This window comes from Curcuma longa, chromosome 2, assembly GCF_044706935.1.
Source record: "Curcuma longa cultivar G26 ecotype Majalengka, Jawa Barat chromosome 2, ITB_CL_G26_1.1, whole genome shotgun sequence".
Lineage (NCBI taxonomy): Eukaryota > Viridiplantae > Streptophyta > Magnoliopsida > Zingiberales > Zingiberaceae > Curcuma > Curcuma longa.
Window position 1 is genome coordinate 2,214,419 of NC_133862.1, and position 19,986 is coordinate 2,234,404.

The window sequence follows — 19,986 nt, forward strand, 5'->3', positions numbered from 1 at the left end:
GAATAAAAAGTTCGTTGCAGATTTGCGACAAAGAAATTTTTCATCGCAAAATATAATAAATTAGCGACGAATCATGAATTCGTCGCCAATCGGCGAGAATTATTAGTCTGTGCCTTCTTGCACACATCTTTTGACCAGTCTTTTGTAGGGAGAGATTTTCCCTCTGCATCTTTGGGTGTCTCGAATCCATCTATAATGCTGAATCAGTTGTCAATATCATTCATAAGATAATACTCCATCCTACCTTTCCAATAGGCGAAGTCATTTTCGTCGAAGTACGGTGGTCGTGCGGTGCTATAACCCTATTAGAACGCCATGAGTTGCTCTGGTTGATTGTTAGATCTTCCGAAACGAACCGTGCTATGAAACCACTTGTTAGGATCGGTTGGTTCGTTAGAGGGGGGTGAATAGCATTTTTCGAATCTTCTTCGTTTGTTTCTCTGCAAGAGTGTTAGCGGAAGCAAAATATAATAGAGAAAACAAAGATCAGCGCTAACCCGATTCTTTTTACTTGGTATCCACCTCCGCAGAGGTGACTAATCCAAGGATCCACACGCACGCACACACCCGCTGCACTATGAATCGTCTCCTTTTCGAAAACCTCGAAGGCGGAGAAACCTTTACAACCTTTTCGATCTCCTCACAAATGATATGAAATAATATTTAGGAGGAGAGGAAGAAAGCACAGAAACAAAGAACAACACGTTCTCAGAAGAAGCGCAAAGAGACACGAGAATAGCAAAAATCTTGAGTTGATCTCGAGCATGCTTCTTTTATATTTCTGCAACATCAGTCGACTGCTGGCAGGGCCAGCCGACTGGTGGCTTCAATCGACAACAAAATCTGGCATTAAAGCGCATTAAATGCTTGCCTTCTTTCTGCAACGTTCAAATATCAGTCGACTGATCCAATACCAGTCGACTGGAATCAGTCGACTCCAATACCTCAGTCGACTGCCCAGTCGACTCCTGTCTTCCTCTGGCTCGACTGAACTTTCTGTGTGCGTCTGATTTATGAGCAGTCGACTGCTGGCAGGGCCAGTCGACTGGTGAAGCTGAAAAATCACATTTCAGCTTCTCTTGACCTAGACCTCGGCCTTCAAACACCTCCCATAGCCTCGTGCCTCCCCGGGATGCTCCATCATCCTCGCACTAGCCTGAGATGCTTCCATCAGCTTCGTCATGTCAAGTCTTTGCCAAGACTACCCACTTGGACTTTTCCTTGCCAAGACTTCCCACTTGGACTTTTCCTTGCCAATACTTCCCACTTGGACTTTTCTTTGCCAAGACTTCCCACTTGGACTTCTTTTGCCAAGACTTCCCACTTGGACTTTTCTTTTGCCAAGACTACCCACTTAGACTTTTTTTTTGCCAAGACTACCCACTTGGACTTTCCTGCAAACTTGCATCACACATGTTAGATCACAAGTATTGCCTAACTTCAAACATGGTTTAGCCAAACATTGAAACTCAATGCACTTGGGGCAAAGATTGCACCAACATTGGTAAGCTGCGTTACTTTCTAGGTCTTGAGATTTTCGACATGGCAGATGGTATCTATTTGTCCCAGGCAAAGTATGCTTCTGACCTCATCTCCCGTGCTGGCCTGACTGACAGCAAGACTGCCTCGACTCCACTTGAGGCAGACTGTCGTCTCACTCCTCTCGATGGTGCCCCTCTTGAGGACCCCACGCTCTATCGTCAGTTAGTGGGCTCCCTGATATATCTGACAGTCACTCGTCCTGACATAGCTCATGCAGTTCATATCGTTAGTCAGTTCATGACTAGTCCCTGTACAGCTCATCACTCTGCTGTATTACGTATTCTCCGCTATGTTAAGGGCACTCTCCTACATGGTCTTCACTTCTCTGCTGATTCATCATTGGTACTCACTGATTACTCTGATGCTGATTGGGCAGGCGATCCCACTGACCGACGCTCCATCACTGGTTATTGTTTCTTCTTGGGTGATTCTCTTGTTTCTTGGCGAAGCAAGAAACAGACTGTTGTTTCTCGTTTCAGTGCTGAGTCAGAGTATCATGCACTTGCTGATTCTACTTCTGAGCTTCTTTGGATTCGACGACTTATCTCTGATCTTGGCATTTCTCAACCGCCAGCCACCGATCTTCATTGTGATAGTCAAAGTGCCATTCATATTTCTCAAAATGATGTGTTTCATGAGCGCACTAAGCACATTGAGATCGATTGCCATTTTGTACGGCAGCATGTTAGTGCTGGCACTGTGCAGTTGCGGTTCGTGTCTACCGAACATCAAATTGCAGATGTCTTCACCAAGTCTCTCTTGCCGGGTCGCTTCTATATGTTATTGAGCAAACTCAAGCTGATCTCTACTCTACCACCTTGAGTTTGAGGGGGGTGTTAGAATATTAATATAGATTATTAATATATATATATTATGTTACCCGATATTATGTTACCCGATATATGTGACTCGGTCTAAAAAATATTGCATATATATATGGCTATAACCTGTATTATTTTGATTAATTCAGAAAACATATGATTATTTCTGACAAAGACTCAGTCCTAATTAGTTCGAATTAAGTGGGTTGAAACCTAAATTAGCCAAGCCCATTTAGGTTAAATAGGTCAGATCTAGAATTAGGTTAAGACTATGATAAAATAAAGGGGATGAGAAGATTTGTCTCGCTAAGACGAATCAAACAAACCTGGGTTAGGTCAAATTGAAAATCGCTTGGTTAGTGAACCAAACGAACCAAGATTGAACCAAACTGAACCAGCTTGATTTGGTTCGTACCGGAAGAGATTTTGATAGAATAAAATGGATAAAAGGATTCGTCTTGCGAAGATGAATCCAACAAAACTAGTTTGAGTCAAATCAGATATCGTTTGATTGGTAAACCAAGCGAATCAAGATTAAACCCAGTTTGCTATAGTAACCGATTCAATAGTTATAGTAAGCCTAGGTTTTTTAAAGTCGGTTTAGCTTGGTTATTGCGCCGACTAACCCACCATTACTGTATATTCCTTTTTAAATCAGGAAATCGATTCTTTAATCCCGATTCCCCTTCTCCTCTTCTCTTCTTCGTTCCTTTGCTCCTTCGCCCGCTATCTCGCCGCCATCGACGCCACTGTTGTCGCCGGATCACCAACACCTCCTCCCGTCCACCTCACACGAAGACCACCGCAACTCTGTTCCCCTCCTCTGCCGACGCCGCTGCCCCTCCTTTACTGACGATGCCACCGCTCAATGCTGAACGCCATCGCCTTCATCCTCCTCGCCGCTGCATAGGCCGCCGCCGCCGCCCCTTCACCACCTGGAGAAGATGCCCACCGCCGCCGAGGCCTCCGCCATAGCCCAGACGCCGTTCTCCTCTCGCAATCCCCTATTGCCCAGCCGCCGCCACACGCGCTGCTCAGAGACGCCGCCTCCTTCGCCGGCAAGCCTAAGGACAAGTTGATTAAGGTTTTCTTTAGTAAGTATTTTGATTTGTTGTTGGGATTTGTCGATTCCCCTAGCTTGTTCTACTTCAGTGTTAAGAATTTACGAATTTGATTTTGTGGGATCTCGGTTGGGCCCAGAGGATGGCAGAGGAGCAGCGACGATGGACCTCCTCCAAATGCTACCGCGATCTCAGGGGGGGCTCAAGCCCCCCCTCGCCCCCTTGGATCCGCCACTGCCTCGGCCTCCCCTCCTCCACTATCTCCATCATGATCTCCACCACAATAATCAATGCACCGTTCCCTTCACACAATTTCATTTTTATTAACATGGAAGCCCAAGTTCCTTCACAACTCACTTCCATTAATAGAGTCTTTGACTATTGATTTTTACCGGGACTTGACTATATATTGACTAGACTCTGTCATGTAATTCCATCTGCTTACCATATCAGTGTTATTTGAGATGCTACATCAAAAATCATCTCATTTCCTATAAATTTATTTAATATGATTCAAACAGTATATCCAAAATTAATTGGTTCATAAGATCCAAATATTATAAGGTAACACTGGATTAATAGAACTGCAAGATTTTGCAAATGGTAAAATTAAAAAACAAAAATAAAAAAATAAAAATTTGGCGCATTAGAATTAGTATAGAAAAGAAATTAAATGCAATCCATAAGTTACTACTGTTCTAAACGATTCCTCACGGAGCATCCGCATCCGATAGAAAGGAGGACTCCACGTGAGTTTGTTTCTCACTTTATTAATTGTCGTCCACTGGAAGGACAACATCTCCAACTCACTAGGTAGTACGCATTCCATTAAAAGGCTCACAGTAGTCCTCTATCAAAATTATATATATATGGATTCTTAAATTACTAAATAAGATATACCATATAAAATAAATAAATAATTAATTAATTAAACTTATCGACTTTATAATATATATATATATATATATATATGTGGATATGATTTTGCAAGACAAAATTAAAGTGTCATCGATAGTTGGAAGTCTGATATGACTTCAAAATCGAAATCTACGTTTCGCGTAGATAAATCTAGACTATTAATTTGCTCAAAACCGATTACGGGTGAATGAGAAATTAATTGACTAAAGTTGTGTCCAAAATAACGTTAAGGAAAAGATGGGGTTTTAGTCCCACATCGCTAACCGGTGCAAGCTAAAGTTTCCTTATATGTGTTGCTGTGTTAATGGAGTTAACACAAAAAGCACAGGTACTCTCTACCCATGGGCGAGCAGGTGCTCGCACCTGCGAGCCCGCCACCTGTCACGTGCGCAATGGGCGCTTTGCACTTTGCACTTTGCACTTATGCGTCGTCGCGAGGAGCATTCAGGAGCTTAAATTTATGCTCCAGGTGACATTGCAGTGCCTGCGTGGCACTCGGGTGACGTGTCAGGTGCGCATGTGACGTGGCATTGCCTGTGTGGCATCCGCGTGGGCAAGAAGAGATGACTGGGTTGTTGATTGGGCAAACAGATGACAACCGTTGATCAAAGAGGTGTGATGCATCGCTTGTGATGCGATCTGGAGCGTTGGATCGCGAAGAGTCACGATCTGACCGCTTGGGAAGAGACTTGATCTGAAGCGTCAGATTGAATGGATCATCAGATCTAGATCCGATGGCTAATGACAATAGGCGAGATCTGAGGGTTACAACCCTTCAGATCTGACGGATGAGATTAAAGTGGGCTATGTGAAGGGTTACAACCCTTCAGATTGGACGATCCAGATCGATCCAGCCCAAAGAACACATCCTCTCTTCCAAAGGGCATTCAACCTCTTCAATTGGTATAAATAGAACCCTCCAGATGCTGAAAAAATCATCGAATTCATCGATTCAAGTCTTCCTTGTGCATTCATCCATCTAGTGCATTCGGAGTCCAAAAAGCCTACGAGAAAGTTCTTCGGTCTCGGAATTTGGAGTGCTACTATTCCGAGACATTCGTCGTTGTATCTTGGGAACGAATTGCTGCTGTCCGTTAGCACCGTAGCGGAGCAATATCATTTACGAATATAGTATTCAACACTAGCCTCGACGATCCATATCAGTTTGCGTACTCCCGGAAGCTACCGGAATTAACAGTCGTAAACGATATTTGTGCAAGCTGATATGGCTACCAACGACGTTCCGACGGCCGTTCCTACCGCTATTCCGCCGACATCAATTCCGCACGGAGAGAAGCAAGAGAAGTTCAACGGAGCCAACTTCAAACGATGGCAGCAAAAGATGCTATTCTACTTGACAACGCTAAACCTCGTATGGTTTTTGCGTGAAGACCCGCCAGCCGCTACGGATGGTAGCAAGGCTGCGTGCGATGCGTGGTCGCACGGAGATTTCCTATGCCGAAATTATATTCTCAACGCATTGGACAACTCGTTGTATAACGTGTATTGTTCATTGGAGACGGCAAAATCTCTGTGGGAATCACTTGAGAAGAAATACAAGACAGAAAATGCCGGATTGAAGAAATTCATCGTCGGCCGATTTCTGGATTTCAAGATGGTGGATTCTAAGAGCGTCGCATCCCAAGTCCAGGATATGCAATTAATAGTACTGCATGATCTGGACTCAGAAGGCATGAAGCTGAACGAGTCATTCGCAGTAGCTGCAGTAATCGAGAAACTCCCTCCATCATGGAAGGATTTCAAGAATTACCTAAAGCACAAGCAAAAGGAGATGGGACTGGAAGACCTGATCCTGAGGCTACGAATAGAGGAGGATAATCGAAAGTTATCCGACTCTAGAGGAACAAAGCGGACTATCGACGAGATGTCCAACCTGATTGAGCCTAATGCCAAGAAGACGAAGCAGTTCAAAAAGAAGGCTCAAGTCAAGAAGTTCAAAGGCTCCTGCTACAACTGTGGGAAGTCAGGGCACATGTCCAAGGACTGCAGACGCCCGAAGAAGCCAACTAGCGGGCCAAAGAATGCTGCGAACCACGTCGCAACCTCTCTTGAGGACCTGGATCTCACTGCGGTCGTGTTCGAAGCCAACATGGTGGACAACCCGAAGCAATGGTGGATCGATACTAGAGCAACCCGCCACGTCTGTTCTGACAAGGCTATGTTCTCCAAGTATACCCCAATAAGTGAAAGAAAGCTTTATATGGGCAATTCCATGACATCCCCGATTGTTGGACTCGGGAAAGTGGTTCTAAAGATGACGTCCGGGAAGGAGCTAACTCTTATTGATGTGCTTCATGTTCCGGACATCAGGAAGAATTTAGTTTCTGGATCGGCACTTGTGAAAGCCGGATTTAAACTAGTGTTCCAGTCCAACAACTTTGTACTTACGAAGAACGGTGTGTTCGTAGGTAAGGGATATTTGAAACAAAATTTGTTCAAAATGGTTGTAATGACTGTACACCGTGATTTTGATGGTAATAAAATAAAAGCTTCCAGCTATGTTGTTGAGTGTTTCAATTTGTGGCATGATCGACTCGGACATGTGCATAATAATACTCTGAAATGTCTCATCAAACTGAATTTATTACCGAACGTCAATATTGACGAAACACACAAATGTGAAGTGTGTGTGGAAGCTAAGATGATGAAACTACCTTTTCATTCAGTGGAAAGGTCAACGACTCCTCTAGAGTTAATACATAGTGATCTATGTGACTTGAAATTCGTGCAAACTAGAGGAGGTAAAAAGTATTTCATTACTTTTATCGATGATTGCACGAGGTTCTGTTATGTCTATCTTTTAAGAAGTAAAGACGAAGCCTTAGAGGCATTCAGAACCTATAAAACAGAAGTTGAGAATCAACTTGACAAACGAATTAAAATAATTCGTAGCGATAGAGGTGGAGAATATGGTGCACCGTTTGATGAATTTTGTTCAGAATCTGGCATTATTCATCAAACAACGGCGTCTTACTCACCTCAATCGAATGGTGTTGCCGAACGTAAAAATCGGACACTAAAGGAGATGATGAATGCCTTGTTAATAAATTCAGGCTTACCTCAGAACTTGTGGGGGGAAGCTATTATCGGCAAATCACATTCTCAACAAAATCCCTCACAAGAAAAGTGATAAAACTCCATACGAACTATGGAAAGGCCGCGAGCCATCGTACAAATATCTAAAAATGTGGGGGTGCTTGGCAAAGGTCGAAGTACCTAAACCAAAGCAAGTAAAAAGCGAACCTAAAATGTTCGATGCGATATTTGTCGGATATGCCCATAATAGTAGTGCATATCGGTTCTTAGTTCACAAGTCAGACATTCCTGATATTCATGTGGGAACAACCATAGAATCTCAGAATGCGATATTCTTTGAAGACGTATTCCTAAAGAAGATGGGAAACGTTGAAAGTGATAACAACGGAAGTTCAAACGGAAATGACGTTACCGAACTTAGTTGTTATAAAAGGACTATTGACGATCAAAGCGAAGAGCCAAGTCGTAGCAAACGGGCTAGAGTTGAGAAATCGTTCGGGTCAGATTTCATGACTTTCATGTCGGAAATGGACCCAAGAACATTAAGTGAAGCTCTCTCTAGTCCCGATGCTCCAATGTGAAAAGAAGCTGCCAATAGTGAAATCGAGTCCATCATGAATAACCATACTTGGGAATTAGTGGACCTTCCTTCTGGTAATAAACCATTAGGTTGTAAGTGGATACTAAAACGCAAGTATAAAGCTGATGGATCGATTGACAAGTATAAAGCCAGACTTGTAGCCAAAGGGTACAAGCAAGAGAAAGGCCTTGATTACTTCGATACCTACTCACCGGTGACAAGGATTACATCCATACGAGTGCTAATAGCCATTGCAGCACTGTATGACCATGAAATCCATCAAATGGATGTTAAGACTGCGTTCTTAAATGGTGAGTTGGAAGAAGAAATTTATATGGAACAACCCGAGGGGTTCGTGGCTCCAGGAAATGAGAAAAAGGTGTGTCGACTTGTTAAGTCGTTGTACGGACTTAAACAAGCGCCTAAACAATGGCACGAAAAATTTGACAAAGTAATGTTGTCAAACAAATTCAGAATAAATGAATGTGACAAATGCATTTATGTCAAAAATACACTTGAAAGATATGTTATCGTGTGTCTATACGTAGACGACATGCTAATAATGGGTAGTAATCATGATGTAATCATGACTACAAAGAAAATGTTGACCAAGAATTTCGATATGAAAGATATGGGTCAAGCAGATGTTATATTGGGAATTAAAATTCTCAGGACATCGGATGGGATAGTTCTGACACAATCCCATTATGTAGAGTCAGTATTGAAAAGGTTCAATGCGTACGATCTCTCTACAGTGAAAACACCTATGGATCTAAGTCAACACTTAGTGAAAAACCATGGTGAGCTGATATCACAGTTGGAATATTCTCGGATAATAGGCAGTTTGATGTATCTAACAAACTGCACACGTCCAGATATTGCCTGTGTGGTCAACAAGCTGAGTCGTTTTACGAGTAATCCAAACGACACTCATTGGAAAGCATTGATGCGAGTTCTTAGATATTTGAAATATATTATGAACTATGAAATACATTATGGAAAATATTCTGCTGTGTTAGAGGGATATTGTGATGCTAATTGGATATCAGATACAAAAGACTCCAAATCCACTAGTGGATATGTATTCATGATCGGTGGGGGAGAGGTATCTTGGAAATCCACTAAACAGACGTGCATTGCTCGGTCAACTATGGAATCCGAGTTTATAGCACTAGATAAAGCAACTGAGGAAGCTGAATGGCTGCGGAATTTCTTGGAAGATATTCCGAGCTGGACGAAACCTGTGCCTGCCGTACTGATCCACTGTGATAGTCAATCGACAATTGGAAGGGCACAGAGTAGTATGTATAATGGTAAGTCACGACATATACGTCGTCGACACAATACCATTAGGCAGTTGATCTCGAACGGAGTGATTCCAATCAACTATGTCAAATCTAAAGATAATTTGGCAGATCCCCTAACGAAGGGGCTAAATCGAGATCAAGTATACTGCTCATCAAGAGGAATGTGATTAAAAATTTACAACTAAAAATGATTATAGTAGTAACCCAACCTTGTTGACTGGAGATCCCAAGATCTTGGTTCAATGGAATAACGAAGTTACAGAAGTTGTGTTACAGCACATGAGATATTTTATCTCTATCCCAATCCTAGGATGAATTTGTGTTGTCCTACCACATGTAGTGAGGTTAAGCTTATGCTTTTAATGACTTCTATACCTTATGAGGTGGAGTATGGTAAGATACTCTTGATAGAAATGTCACCTATGTGAGTGTGAAGACAGGCCGCTTCACTGAAACACTCATGAATCCAAGATGGTGTCCATGGCCGAAACGGAACCAACCATGAGAACCTAAAGTATGTGAGATAGATCTCTGTGTGGGTGTTATTGTCTTAGTATACACCAACAGCTGAGCAGTTCAAGACATCACGTTCACTGCGCAGCCTAGTATACTCGATAGCATTCCACTACGGAAGGTTCAAAGCCACAAGCTACCTCTCCCGATGCAGTGATTTATCGACTGGACTCTTGTAAAGTGTCAGCATGCATACACGCATTGCATTAATTTCCATTCATGTGGGGGATTGTTGGATATGATTTTGCAAAGCAAAATTAAAGTGTCATCGATAGTTGGAAGTCTGATATGACTTCAAAATCGAAATCTACGTTTCGCGTAGATAAATCTAGACTATTAATTTGCTCAAAACCGATTACGGGTGAATGAGAAATTAATTGACTAAAGTTATGTCCAAAATAACGTTAAGGAAAAGATGGGATTTTAGTCCCACATCGCTAACCGGTGCAAGCTAAAGTTTCCTTATATGTGTTGCTGTGTTAATAGAGTTAACACAAAAAGCACAGGTACTCTCTACCCATGGGCGAGCAGGTGCTCGCACCTGTGAGCCCGCCACCCGCCACGTGCGCAATGGGCGCTTTGCGCACTTTGCACTTTGCACGCACTTTGCACGTATGCGTCATCGCAAGGAGCATTGAGGATCTTAAATTTATGCTCCAGGTGACATTGCAGTGCCTGCGTGGCACTCGGGTGATGTGTCAGGCGTGCATGTGACTTGGCATTGCCTGTGTGGCATCCGCGTGGGCAAGAAGAGATGACTGGGTTGTTGATTGGGTAAACAGATGGCAACCGTTGATCAAATAGGTGTGATGGATCGCTTGTGATGCGATCTGGAGCGTTGGATCGCGAAGAGTCACGATCTGACCGCTTGGGAAGAGACTTGATCTGAAGCGTCAGATTGAATGGATCATCAGATCCAGATCCGATGGCTAATGACAATAGGCGAGATCTGAGGGTTACAACCCTTCAGATCTGATGGATGAGATTCCAAAGTGGGCTATGTGAAAGGTTACAACCCTTCAGATTGGACGATCCAGATCGATCCAGCCCAAAGAACACATCCTCTCTTCCAAAGGGCATTTAATCTCTTCAATTGGTATAAATAGAACCCTCCAGATGCTGAAAAAATCATCGAATTCATCGATTCAAGTCTTCCTTGTGCATTCATCCATCTAGTGCATTCGGAGTCCAAAAAGCCTACGAGAAAGTTCGTCGGTCTCGGAATTTGGAGTGCTACTATTTCGAGACATTCGTCGTTGTATCTTGGGAACGAATTGCTGCTGTCCGTTAGCACCGTAGCGGAGCAATATCGTTTACGGATATAGTGTTCAACACTAGCCTCGACGATTCATATCAGTTTGCGTACTCCTGGAAGCTACCGGAATTAACAATATATTATTTTGATTTTTTTATAGATGTCTATGAGTTAATAATCACAATATAAAATTATACACTTGGGCATAATTCTCAAGCCTCTAAATCTTTGCTGTCCAAATTGACTACAACGAAGTCATATGCTTCTGTGGTGCCCTATTCAGATGAGGCATAGTTAAAGTTATTAACTTTATAATACTTGAACTTCTAATCTCTCTTTAAAAACTTACAACATCTATCTCACAGTACTCATCTTCTATCATATATCTAACTATATAAGTGTGTATATTCTAATACATGAGACTCTGTTAACTACTGAGCAATTAAATAAGAGGTGCTTTTAATTGAGTTGCATTATTCTTAATTGAGTTGCATTGTTCTTTAATTGAGGTTTATATTTTAATTGATAATTTTAATATTTACTAGTAAAATTAAATTTGTTATGTAATTTATAATTTTTTATGGGTTGAAGTTATATTTGATTGATATTTTTTAGTTTCTTTTTACTATCTTTAATCAGTGTTTTTAATTTTTGATTATATTGATCGTAGTTAGATTTAATCAGTAATTTTGATTTTGCTAATGATTAAAATTAGGTTTTATCAATAAGTTTTTATTTTTTTTATTAATTTTGACTAATAATTTTAATTTTTTATTATCAAAGTTAGATTTAATTATAATTTATATTTTTTTATGAAAATTTGGTCAATAGTTTTTATTTTTTTATTGATCAAAATTTAATTTATCAGTCAAAGTTAAGTTTGTCTAATAAATTAAAAATATTTATTATATATTTAGTAATTGATATTTTTTTAATAAAAATTCTTTTAAAAATTCAAATATTATACTCTTATTATTATTCCCTTATTCTTTTATAAATTATTATACACATACTCTTTCTTTTTTTATAATCCATCGTTAATATTAAAAAAAATCAATTAAATATTTTTTACTAGATAAATTTGATTGATAATTTATCCAAATCAATATATTACTATTTTTAAATTAAAATTAAAATGTATATTAACTAATATTATAATAATTTGTCGACAAATTTAAATAATTTTATAAATATTCTATTGATTAAATTTAACTTTATTTAGTCGATTAAAAATATTTATTAGATAAATATATTATTTCTTTAGCAAATTATAGTTGAAAGTTTAGGGAAAGAAATTTTCTTTCAATTTTACTAATAAAGAAGTGGAATTTGACAAAGAATAACATTATTACTATGTGACTAATGAAGCCATAAAAATAATCTTTTACAATGCACTGAATTATTCTTTTAAATTTTATTATTAAAATTAAATATCAATAATACTCTATATAAAAAAGTCATTTAAAAAAATAATATTTATTTGAAAATATTAAGGCCTTAATTATTTTCTACCTAGGATCTTACAAAGTATTAAGACGGCCGTCTCCGAATATAAAAAGTATTAAAAATAATCTTTAACTTCTACGGTATTGTTACATATGGATTAATAGGAAATGTACATATGTATAAGACAATGAATAAGTTTTCATAATGAGATTATATTTTTCCAACTAATAGAAAATGGATTGCTCCACTGTTTCTTGCCGGCACATATAATTAATTAATTAATTAATTAACGATTTGGTTGTCATAGAAAATAAACCGAGTGAGATTGATAGTGAAGTGCAACGGAATAAATAAGAAATTAAGTAATCATATATATTAAGATGTATTTATGAAATAAAACTAAATGTAATGATTTAATATAATTGAATCATGTGGCAACTCAATCAACTTCTCGAGTTTACTCCTATTCACTTGGTGGTCCAAACAAACTCGATTCACTTGACTCGATCAACTTGCTCAAATCGATTTAACAAGCCCATTTAGAATTAATTAATAGAGCCTAGTTAGCCCATCTTTCTGTTTAATAGGTCCAATTCATCCAATTAATAAGAATAATGCATACAATATTTAAACTTTCCAAATTAGTTGATTTTTGAGATTTAAAAATAATTGAAATTTCGAATTAATTCCCTACATTGAGAATTAATTTAAATATAAATTTTGACTATCTAATAAAATAGACTATTTATCTATTATCTTTCGTGACAAAAATAATTTGAAATCGATGAAAGTTTTTTCAATATTTATTTTGTGACAAAAATAGACTATTTATCTTTTTTACTGTTTATTTACTATAAAATAATGATTAAATGGATTTAAAAATCCAACTATGAGTTTATCCTTTTCTCTTTCTTTTTTTTTTCCTTGAAAGTTTTTCCCACACCGTAGATTCCTTTCCGTAACGCTTTGTTTGGGAGGAGGTGAGGGAAGGGGAAGGAAGGGTAAATAAGGGGAAGGGAATTTGTAATCTTGTTTGTAAAGAAGTGAGGGAAGGGGAGAGAAGGGGAAGGAAGGGTAAGCTTTCCCCTTGCATGACCATAAATAGACACAATTCCTTACACTCCGATTTGTGTAAGGAAGGGGAAGGAAATGTGAAAACATATTTATTCCAATTTTACCTTTATATTAAAATATTAATTATTAAAATAACTTATCTATTAGATTTTTGCACCGTTGTTCCTCGTCACATAACGTAGTCGTCACTCGCACTCCTCAATGTTAACCTTCGTCGTAAATTTTTACATCAATAAATTTTTATAAAAATATATATAAAAAGTAAATTTTTATAAAAATATATATAAAAATATTGATTTATTTTTTATCGTACCAAAATGTATAAATTCTGTATTTCACATATTTTTTATATATCTATTTATTATTTTTTAAATTTTTTATTTATTTAAGTTGTAAATATTAATTTTTGTTAATTTTATGAGCTATATATATTTTTTCACATATAGATTTATTTTAAAAAATAAAGATATTTTTATAATTTTATATATTTAGTTTATAATTTCGATTGACGAACTCATTGAACGAATAGTTATAAGACATTAGATAAAATAAAATACCTAACGAACAATTATTTCTAAATTATTATAGATCTATTTTAACAAGTAAGGATATTTTTGTAATTTTATATATTTAACCTTCATTTCCTTCCCCTTCCTCCCAAACAAGGTAGCACATGTTACGTTAATGAACCTTCTCTTCCTCCCAAACAAGAAAAATATAAATACCTCCCTTCCCCTTCCTTTCCCTCCCTTCCCCTTCCTTCCCCTTCCGTTAATGAACCTTCCCTCACCCCATCCAAACAGAGTGTAAGTGGGTAAGAAACTTTCCTAACGATAACCGCTTTGAATTTTTGCCAAAAAAAAAAACACATTTAAGAAGAATTGTGGAAACGTCTCATTTCCTGAAGTTCGTTTTTTCTCTCACAAGTCTAACCTTTCTTCCGGGTGGGTCCCACTTGAATAACCAATAGAAGCTAGTAACGAAGCGACAGGTCCATAAATGCGGCGCGAAGTTGGCCAGTTGGGGTGGTGAGAGAGCAGAGCAGAGCGAGTCACAGCAGGGCGGCGGCATCGATCAGGGCAAACGATGACTTAGAGAGGATGAAAACGATGAGATCTCTCATCCATCATTTTGGTTTTGTCCAAATCGCTCTAAATCCTAAAATCCAAATCACTCTAAACCCTAAGGGCGCGTTTGGTTGAAGGTAATCGGCGATTACCTTGGTTATGTGATTACCAAGTAATCATATAACCTTGGTCATAGGGAATGAAACATAACCTTGTTTGGTTGGTTTAACCCATAATAATCGATCAAGTGATCGATTATGAACATGTGTAATCGATCACTTGATCGATTATAAGGTTTTGAGAAAAAGAGTCTTAATCGATCAAGTGATCGATTAAGGAAGGTTATAATCGATCATTTGATCGATTACAGGGTTTTTGAGAAACAGTTTACGACATTTAATCGATCACGTGGTCGATTATAAAGAGTCTTAATCGATCGTTTGATCGATTAAGGAAGGTCTTAACCCCGGAATCCAGGAAAATCTACGTTTTCCTTGGTTATCTGATTCCGAGTTGCATTACTTTTTTGCTGACGTATGCTGGCGTGTCAGGCATAAAACATTACCTGGGAATCATTGATTACCTAAACCAAACAAGGTAATCGCCGATTACCGTCGGATGGATAATCAGGTAATCGCCGATTACCTTCAACCAAACGCACCCTAAAAGCCTTAATTGGGTTATGTATTTGAGAACCCATTTTGTTTCAAATCAATATCAAAGAGGTGTAACCACTCTCAATCTTTGGTGATGCCGCTTCGATCCTATATCAATTCAACACTCCAATTCACTCAAATCTCAAATTGTGATCTCTCCTCGTAAAATTTCCTTCTCCCTTTCTCCTAGCTCTCTAAGAGTTCTAAGGTGCCAAAAGTTATCCCAATCTTGAAATAAATAATTGCTGCAATCATAAACATCTGGACAAGTTAATTATCACTTTAAAGAAAGAGGGTTCAATCTTCATGTCAACTCTATGTCTTACTAGAATGCAAGTATCGACTAAGGTGAGACGATTCATCGCCAACAATAAATAATTTTAAGATGATATTTGACAATCATGACCGAAGAAATTATCATACCTGAGGGGTTGAGAATAAGAGAAACACGAGTGTGTGTTGAGAATTCAAGATAGTTGGATCGTCATACCTGAGGGGTTTATATAGAGCAGGAGGGAGCGATACCTTCGGATCTAGGTGTCTGTGATTGGAGGAGAGGGCGGAATCACCGAGTCACGCGTGCGACAGATTCCGCAGATCGGACGGTTCATCCGCATATCTTATCTCCTTTGAAGGGTGGTGATTGAATTGGACCAAGTAAGGAGACTTGGTTTACCAGCCGCATCCTTTAGATAAGTTATGAGGAGAGACAGGCGTATCGATCCGTTGATATCATCTCCGCGTCGAGAGTGGCCGATATGTGCGGTTGGGATGCAAGGATGCAAGGTGTCCTCAACCGCGATGATGAAATGTGTTCGGTCCGTCCCGAGCTCTTTGTGTGCTTTATTACTGAAGGAATCAGTACGAGACCCTTGTCATAAGGTAGGCATGTGATGCCGCGACCAGGTCATGAGGTCGGCTTGTGATGCCAAGACCAGGTCATGAGGTCGGGAGGTGAGGCTAGGACCATGCCATGAGGCCAGTATGTGATACTGAGATCGGGTCATGAGGTCGGCCTCTGGGGTTAGTTTGCCTCCAAGGGAGCTGTGGATCATTGAATACAGTACGCCGAGGTCTGAGGGAGCTCGGCTGATGTATTGAACTTTGTTCTGACCTTGCGGGCAGGTAGGCTAGGGAGTTTTATGCGTGCCTGAGCTTGAGGGGTAATGATAGAAGCGGTATATGATCTGATAGTGAGGTCGGACCGTGCAATTTTATTACGGGTAGCTGTGGGCCAAGGTGTGTCACAGTCCAGGAGAGCTCGGTTACTGACTTAAGTTGTGTATCGATCTTTCAATAGGGTGACTCACAGATCGTTGTAAAAGATCCATGGTGAGCTGAGTCTATGACCTGATATTGAGGTCGGTTCGTAGAGTATGTGTTCTATTTTTCGCGTGGAGCGTTAGCCTAAGCTGCGAGGAGCTCGTCTGAGATATTGAGGTGTGTGCTGATCTCCAGACGAGGTGGGCAGTCAATAGCTATTCGGGTGCGAGAAGGTTGGCGCAGTTAGGAGAGGGGGCTGAATGTTTTGGGGTGAAGTCTTGAGGGCTGCCTGGTCGCGAAATACTGGGGAGGTGACTCCTTTACCGAGGACATGGGTTTGGCCTACGTACCCTCTTCTCCTCCCAGAGGGATCGGGTCATTCTCATTGGATGCTACGTCCTTGCCACGTATCCTTTTGGGGGACCCATTTTTCCTGCGTGTCCCCCCACGTCATTCCATCCGGATCAACGTGTTAGGAGTCATTCAAGATGAGAAGTACAACTCCACTTTCTGGTATGTGAAGGCTAAGTTGATCGAAGTGATTGGGAAAGTGTTAGATGGGATAAGAGAGGGTGAAAGGTTCATTATTAAAGTAGTATGTATGTGTTATTTTGGAAAGAAAAAGACATTCAAATGAAAATTAAATATATAAAATTATAAAAATATTTTTACTGTCTAAAAAAGATAATGAATGGATAGAAAGTTATAAAATTATTTTATAACTTTCTTTACCTCACAAATCAAATCAGAATATAAAAAATTATAATGATTCATAAGGTAAATTCTCTTATTCCTTATGTTTTCCTTTTCTTTTTTTTTTTTTTCCATTTCCTCCCAAACAATTTTAGTCGTGTTAATCTTTTTAAAGGTTTCAACCTTGTAATTTAGAAAATAATATTAAATGAATGGGTAAAAGAATTTCACTGGAGATTGTCAAATGCTAAAATATCTCTGTTGCATTGGACAAGGACAAGCGGGAGCCTCCTACGGCGGAGCTGAAGCCGGAGCCGGTATCTTTAAAGATGTTAGTTTCAATGAACTAGTCATCTTGATTAGTTTGGTGGATACAATTGCAACAACACTCTTTTGTATGTCTCCACTGCACTAATTTGTTCATCATTACTTTTCTCATTTGGTATATAAGACTGATCCAATTTACACCCTAAATCACTCATTTAATTGTATAATTTGATGCCTTTGCTTAATTTCCTAGACAAAATTAAGTCCGCGGATTGTGATTCTTTAGAAGTTCAAATTGTGCCACCGGCCGGCTTGAGCAATTTTTAATTGTTATTTACAGTTTTCCTATAGTTTAATTTTATGGCATGAAAAGAATAGAAATTTGCAGCATGTTGTATAAATAAATCTCTTCGAAATAATCTGATTACTACTACCTATTACAGAGAAGTCGAGCATATAATGCAAAGCTTGAGAACTTACATATTACGTAATGCTCGTGTTGACTGGAAGATAGACACCCTCTGCTGCTGCTAACCACACGTTATCCGGACGCTTCTCGCTAGCTAATTCCACAAACCTGCACACAAGAAACTTAACTAACATTTCAGACTAAGACAAACGCATGCAAGCTCTCGTCGGGTTCGTCTTAATTTTTAGTATTGGCAATGCTTACAATGTAAGTTAGAGTCTCGATTTTTAGGATCAATACTTAAGCATTAGTATAGATGTTGTGGTCTAACGTCTTTTTCTTATCTAGACAACTCTGGTTAGACGTAATTAGTAAATAAACATTGAGATTACCTCTTGTTGTCCTCCAGCTATACGGGTATATTTCTTGTCATGACAGTGTAGGTAACCACTAGTATCGATATGTCGCAGCCTTATCCTTTGGTCTTGTTTCCATGTTTTACCATTTCCCTCAATCTCTAACCTGAAACATAAAGAGAATGTCTAAATCAACAACTCTTGTGTTGCTCATAAGATGCAAAAGTAAGACAAGTAGCTCCAAAGCAGTTCTCACCGCCAAAAGTCTCCAGTATCAGATTGGTCTTCTCCACCAAAGCAACTCACCTATAGATTAGAAACAACAAAATTCAGAACGAAGCAAAGTTCGGGTCACCTTTGATTCAACTAGTAAACACAATATATGATAGTAACTCTGATATTTAAAAAGCAGTATGCTTCAGCAATCCAAACAGGGTTGAGTTTTTATTATGGAAAGACAAGATGAAAACCTTTTATGAGTATTATCTCAACTATTTGCTTCCATTGTAGTCGTAGGAAAAACTAAAGCAACGTACAAAACTTCACATTTGTGTCCTATCACCTGTCACTTGAAAACCTTCACTGTCTATATCAGGATATAGTAAAAAGGCTCACGACTGTTACTCACACTTTCATGCCTTTGCGCTTGCTAAATTTCAAGCAATGTCTAAACGGTAGTTGAGATGTAGGTTCAATGCTAATTTAACCGCCGCCGCCACGTCTGATCCTTGTTGACACAATAAGCAAGAGTTTCTATTCCAAGGCACAATAAGGATCAAGTTCGCAGAAGGATATCCAAAGGTCTCGTCAGTTTATGTTTTCTATTTTTTTTTTTTTTTTGTATTTCAAACATGAAGAATCATCATACTAACAATTCATTTTTGTTCAGAGAACTATGCTGAAGACCAGTAATGAACACCATTCAGTGCGCATATCTATTATATAGACAACAGATAGTATTTACATTGGTTTGTTGAGATAAATCAATAAACCAGCATCTGATCATAACAAGCTTGACAAAAGTTAACATAAAAAGATAACAGTAGAATGGTATATTTTCAGTTGTGTTTTGGCCATAAACAACAAGCCTTATCAAACTGAAACATTTGATAATGCAAGAAGAATCCCATCTACTTGAGTGATATCTACAGATAAGATGGTGATAGCTCAGTTCTCTTCTTTGTTAATGCAGTTACCAACATAGCAGCTGCATATATTAAGGTTGATCTTGCAGAGACAGTGTACAAAGATTTAGCTAGATAACTGAAAATGTAATTCCTTATATATATTAACAAATCTATCCATATTGTTCTTCAAGCAATGTATCCCTGGAACAAGCAGCATGCAATAGTAATTTTTCCATTAGCAAAAATATGCACACAAGCAGCATGCAGGATTCAGCAACCAAGGTCTCGAGTAAGGACAATATGTAGAAACCATATAGGAAATCAACTGCATACTAACCTCCAAATTGCCAGTAATTGGTGAAGCATGTAGGTGGCTGTGTAACCATTTTCGAGTTCACATATGCTGCAGTCTTATGATTGTTCCATTAGGGATAACATCACCTTGTTTTGCAGAAGACTCAGGTGGAGACTTCACAATCTACATTCAAATGGATTAACAATCATGTAAATATCCATATGAAATTGCTTGGAAAGATCTGTACACAAAATTATAACATCATCGGATGACCCACAT

The 19,986-nt window shown here is 38.9% G+C and overlaps 1 long non-coding RNA gene across 1 annotated transcript; it reads right to left on the minus strand.

Moving 5' to 3' along the window:
- Nucleotides 1-17,960: 17,960 nt before the first annotated feature.
- Nucleotides 17,961-19,879, minus strand: LOC141822453 (uncharacterized). The gene is made up of 4 exons (XR_012601260.1): nucleotides 19,750-19,879; nucleotides 18,542-18,591; nucleotides 18,322-18,451; nucleotides 17,961-18,097 (listed from the first exon to the last, which is right to left on the minus strand). It is a non-coding gene; the product is annotated as an uncharacterized LOC141822453 (long non-coding RNA).
- Between the last annotated feature and the right edge of the window lie 107 nt (nucleotides 19,880-19,986).